The following is a 6,000-nucleotide window of genomic DNA, read 5'->3' on the forward strand; positions in this document are numbered from 1 at the left end:
CAGCATTTTGGCAAACATTGGTGTGTTAAAGCTATTTAATAACTTTTCCAATTAAATCCGTGATATGCTGGCTCACCTCAGGCGCGCTTTTCAAAGTGTTCTCGCACTTTTTGTCTCGTTTTGCTTCCTATCTTTAAAGACGCACATCTCAAAAATGGGAGGAGCTATCAAAAAGTGGTCAACTACAAAAATAAAGCCCTGGATTTGATCTACAAGATTAAATATATCAAAACCAGAAAAAATCAAAAATTCAAAAAATTGACCGCAAGCGGAACCGAACCCTGGTACCTATTCTCATAGTAGTGCACCTTGACCAACAACTACTCGGCAAATCTCAAATTTAGCTAAAAATGTGGTTTCCGACATGAAAAATTAAGTTTTGAATAGATTATAACACCAGAAATGAAATTTTCCGGTTATTTTGATGTAAAAATCACATTTTCGCGTTAAAAATGACAAATTTAGGCGATTTCCAACTTTAAAGACACATATCTCAAAAGTGGGCGGAGCTATCGGAAAATTGTCAACTACAAAAATGTAGAGCTAGATTTGATCTACAAGAAATTGTAACATTTGAAACACTTTAAATGTCATGGATAGCCGCCTGGGGCGTCTTGGGCGCCCTAATTTTTTGCTCTTTCTGCTCTCACCGCCTTCATTAATCACACTCAAATGGGCCCCCCCGAGGCCCCCAACTCTTGGGGGCTCTTTTTGTAACATTTCTCCCTTTTTTATTGTTGTACACTACTCATTTCATATAAATCCACTCACATATATATCTATTTTATTTTATTTTTCGGGCTCGTCTCTTCTCCGAACAAATTTTTATAGCCGAGTTCTCACAAATCTCTCTTTTTCCCAGAGAGATTTCGGGGGTCCAGAGAGAGAGCGAGAGAGTGTTGTTTAGTGAAGAGACGGCAGACAGTGTCAAACAACTTTTTTGTCGGTGTTTAGTACACTGGAAGAAGGACAGCAGGAAGATTGAGACTGGACATTTGTCGAAAATAAAGTGACAAGTGACTATGGGGTCCCCCTTTTTTCATTTATTGATTTAATTTTTGATCTTGTGTAGATAAATTGTGTAGATCAAACATAGAGCTTCTTTTTTCTAGTTGACAATTTTTTGATAACTCCGCCCACTTTTGAGATATGCCAACCTACTAGGAGTACTGTATTCAACTTTAACATTACAATGACAAAATACAGTGACCAAAGTTACACTGACCAATATTCCTAAATTAATATATAACATTCCCACCAAGAATTTCCAATTAACCTCTCTCTCTGTTTCCCTGACCAAATCAAACTATATGCATGTTCTCACACTCTGTTTCTTCTCAATTAACTTTCACTATCTCGATGAGAACTTGATTAGCCGATTTCCGCTTTTCTTCGGGAATCAAAATTTTGTATTCTCTCTGCGTGATCATCCTAGTCTCAATCGGTCGGTATATCTTCTTTCGGTTTCCTTGTTGCATTCTCATACGGCTATATCAGTGAAAGTGACGGTATCGTCTGGTGGTAGGTCACATTTTGATCCTATTTTGTAAAACCGATGGCAAAATTTTTTTTTTCAAAAATTGTATCATTTTTTGCTGATTCTAACGCTAGTAACTTTGCGTCTAAAACTCAATTTTACGAGAAGACTTTATAGATACTGTACCTCCGTAAATCCACAAGACATCTCGTAAATCTACACTAAGATTTGTAAACCTTCATGAGAGTCCATTTTCAGCTAGTAGATGGGGGGTCATTAGTTTGGTTACTGTAGCATTTCAATTTTTTTTGTTAATTACGGTAAAACCCGCAAATCTTACTGTAGCCAAATAATTTTTAAATTGAATTTTGATGAAAGCGGTGTCGCCAACTACCAAAATGAGTTTTGCATTTTTGACGAAAATTGTAAAATTGACAGATTTTGACATGGAGTCACCGACTTATTTGAAGCCAAAATGTTTCAAATGTTACATTTTTGGGTAAATCAAATCTAGATCTATATTTTTGTTGTTGACACTTTTCAGGTAGCTCCGCCCACTTTTGAGATATGCGGCTTTAAAGATAGGTACCTCATGGAGCGCGCGCTCTTTTCTTCCAAACTTTCAAAGCGCATATCTCAAAAGTGGGCGAAGCTATCGAAAAAGTGTCAACTACAAAAATGTAGCTACATGTTTGATCTACGCAGAAAATGTAAAAATGTAAAAATTGGATAAATTCAGATAACTTTATAAGGTTTACTTGGGCAGAAATCTGAAGGCCACCACTTGAAATTTATTGAAAAATAGTGTTAGATTTAAAATCAGCGTAACATTCAACATATATACCTTATTTTTAAATTAAAACCACATTGAAAATTCACAAAACTTCGAGAATTTTCTGAAAATCGGCTAACTTTGAAGGGGGTGTCCTGAACACATGTATCGTATAAAATTGAATATTTTTATTTAATTTTGTAGATCAAACCTAGGACTACATTTTTGTAGTTGACAACTTTTTTATAGCTCCGCCCACTTTTTGAGTATTTCGAAACTTCTAGAAAAACACTTTTCCCCCCTCTACCCGTTAACAGTAAACATCTCCCCCTCCTTATTCTTGAACGCTCCTTTGTTATTATACGTCAATATTTGTACAACCATATGATATATGATCAGTAAACACTTTTGGTCAGAGAAAATGGTATTGGGTGGAACAAAAAAACAAGAAAATAGGAGTTTGAGCGTTTTTGAGAATGTAGTAACTTTGACAAGCAGTTTACACCAACTGAAATTATCGAATTTCAATGTTTTCACATTGTCCGTGTAGATCAAACATAGAGCTATATTTTTGTAGTTGACACTTTTTGGTAGCTCCGCCCACTTTTGAGATACGCGCCTTTAAAGTTTGGAAGAAAAGAGCGCGCGCTCAATGAGGAACGCCTCTTTAAAAGCGCATATCTCAAAAGTGGGCGGAGCTAACTGAAAAATGTCAATTACAAAAATGGAGATTTTAATTTGATCTACAAGAATATGTAACATATAAAACATTTTGACCTGAACTAAGTCGGTGACTCCATGTCAAAATCTGTCAATTTTACAATTTCTCATCAAAAATGCGGAAACTCATTTTGGTCGGTGGAGTCACCGTTTTCATCGAAATTAATTTCAAACATAATTAAGCGTTTAAAAATCCATTTAAAACCTACAGTAGCCACTTTTTGAAGAATTTGGGGTACTGTAGCTCCATAGTTAGTTGGTCAGTGTAATTCAATTGGTCTGTGTAACTGGTCTAACTTTGAAGAGAAATATCCAGATTTTTTGAGATTCTAGCCAAATATTAAGTAGATTTTCAGAATCAGCGTGTTCGAAACTACATATAACTAGATTTCCAGAAAATTCCAGAAAATTAGCGAACTGCTAGTCGTGTACTCCTCGTGGACAACTTGGAGGGTTTTCTGGTTCAAATTGTTTCAAAAATCGTTGTTTCAAAATCGCAAAATCCCAAGCTTTATGTAGAACCTTCTCGAAACCTTACAGTACCCCTCTCAAAATGATTCTAAACCTAATTTTTCCATGTCGGAAACCACATTTTTAGCAAAAATTTGGACAAGAAGGCCTTGGTCCAGGGTTCGATCCCGCTTGGGGGGCAATTTTTGTGCATTTTTCATTTTTTCTGTTTTTAATTTGTTTTATCTTATAGGTCAAAACTCGGGCTACATTTCATTAGTTGACAACTTTTTGATAGCTCCGCCCACTTTTGAGATATGTGCCTTTAAATTTGGAAATTCGCTAAATTAGTCATTTTTAACGCCAAAATGTTATTTTTTCATCAAAACAACGGGAAAATTTCATTTCTGATGTTAAAAACTTATCTGAACCTAATTTTTCATGTCGGGAACAACATTTTTAGCAAAAATTTGACCAAGAACATTTTTGCCAAGGTGCACCACTATGAGAATGGGTACCAGGGTTCGATCCCGCTTGGGGGGCAATTTTTGTGAATTTTTCATTTTTTCTGTTTTTAATTTGTTTTATCCTGTAGATCAAAGCTCGGGCTACATTTCATCAGTTGACAACTTTTTGATAGCTCCGCCCACTTTTGAGATATGCTCCTTTAAAGATCGTCTGGCGTGTCTTTCACTTTTTTCTGCCTAATTTTCTTGAAAACGAGGGGTTCTTTGCAGAATTTTAAGATTTCAACTGTAAAAATGTTAATTTTACGTTATTTTCACTTTCAAAATATCCAAAACACCAATCTCTGGCGTACCTTTCACGCGTTTTCTTGCGTTTTTCAGAGCTTAAGGGAGAATGAGGCAATTTTTAAAGGAGCATATCTCAAAAGTGGGCGGAGCTACCGGAAAAGTGTCAACTGTCAAAAATGTATCTAGAACTTTCTACAGTACCCCCTCTCCAGACATTTCCGGAACACGAACACTCTCAATCCCCCAAAGTGTCACATTGTAACACCTCACACTCAATCCCACCCTCACTCTCCTCATCTCTATGTCACATTGTGCGCACATTTCCCTCCCCTTCCCGCGTACAACAGCACAAAAGTGTGTGCTCCTCGTCGTCGGAGAGCCTCCCGACGGGTCTCTACTCATTCCCGTTGGCCCCCTCTTACCACCTGTCATAATGTCTCTGCGTCTCTCCGTGATGCCATAGTCTCTCGTCTCGAGAGACGTGTCTGCGTCTCTCGGTGTCTCTTATGACGGGAAGGGAGGGGTCTCGACTCATTTATTTTATTCCATGAGTTCTTTTTTTTGTTTTTACGGTTTTGGGGGCCTAGAAATTTCTAGGCCATGTAGTTTACACTGACAAAAGTTACAATGACCAATTTTAAAAAAAAAATTTGCAATCGAAATCGCTGAAAATTAGACTGAAAGACTAATTAAGGCACGCTGAATAAAAATATTATAAAATTTCAGAGATTCAATTTCTGAGTATCAGAGAAATTGGGATGTCAAAACTTACACTGACCAAATTATACTAAAATTGATATTTCTCAAAAAATTAAAAGTCGAAATTGCTGAAAATTAGTGGGGATACTAATCAAGACATGCTGATTTAGATAAAAGCAAGATTTTCAAAAATTGATAGCTTAGTTATAGAGATATAACAGTTTGAAGTTAAAAGTCGGTATTTTTCTCAATTTTTGCATTCTTTTGGGCTAATATCTCAAAAACTACAGTCCTCCACATAAATATAGGTTCACCTCCCAAAATGACCCAAAATTGAAAAAATTAACTTTTTCAAAAATGATGTATGCCGCAATAATAAGCAAGTAGGAAGCCTATTTTAATGGTAAAAGTTAAAAATCTAGAAGTTTTCGAGATTTGAGAAATTTCGAAAAATTCCTATTTTAGGTATTTTCCATTCCACAAAATGATAGGTTCACTTGATGAAAATCTCAAAATTTTTGAAAAGGGAAACCGGAAACCAGGATTTTTTGAATCGAACCGACTAAAAACACGTCTTACGTAAATTTTTACAAATGTGTCATTTGTGTCTGTTGACGGACCTTGCAGCGAGCCGAATATCGTTGGTGTCTACCGATTTTTCAAAAAACGTACACCGCGGTAAAAAAAATTTGTGAGAAACATCCGATTTGTCAGGAATGTGATGTGAGACACTTTGTCAGGGTATTTAAAGTTGTTTGGAGTCATTTTTGATTTTTGAAATTCAAAGAATTCAACAACTCTCAAACTTGAGGTTTGAATTGGTAAAATCATCAGTGCTGTTTCTGACATCACAAGGGTCTGGGCTCAAAATTTATGACTTTCCAAACAAAATTAATTGTCACAAGCATCAAAAACGTTATTTTCTTTCATTTTAAACTCATGGAAACGCCGATTACCGTTGAATTCCTAAACTGAACAAGTTGACTTTCTGAACTGTTCAGCCTTTTATTGACTAAGCTGTTACTGGAGAGTAGTGATGGTTGAGAAGAGTACACGTGTCACATTTTGCACTGACAACGTAGTATGCATGATTTAAACATAAAAGTCTCCTGTTTTCATATGTCATG

This window comes from Caenorhabditis remanei, chromosome I (assembly GCF_010183535.1).
Source record: "Caenorhabditis remanei strain PX506 chromosome I, whole genome shotgun sequence".
In the NCBI taxonomy this organism is placed as follows: domain Eukaryota; kingdom Metazoa; phylum Nematoda; class Chromadorea; order Rhabditida; family Rhabditidae; genus Caenorhabditis; species Caenorhabditis remanei.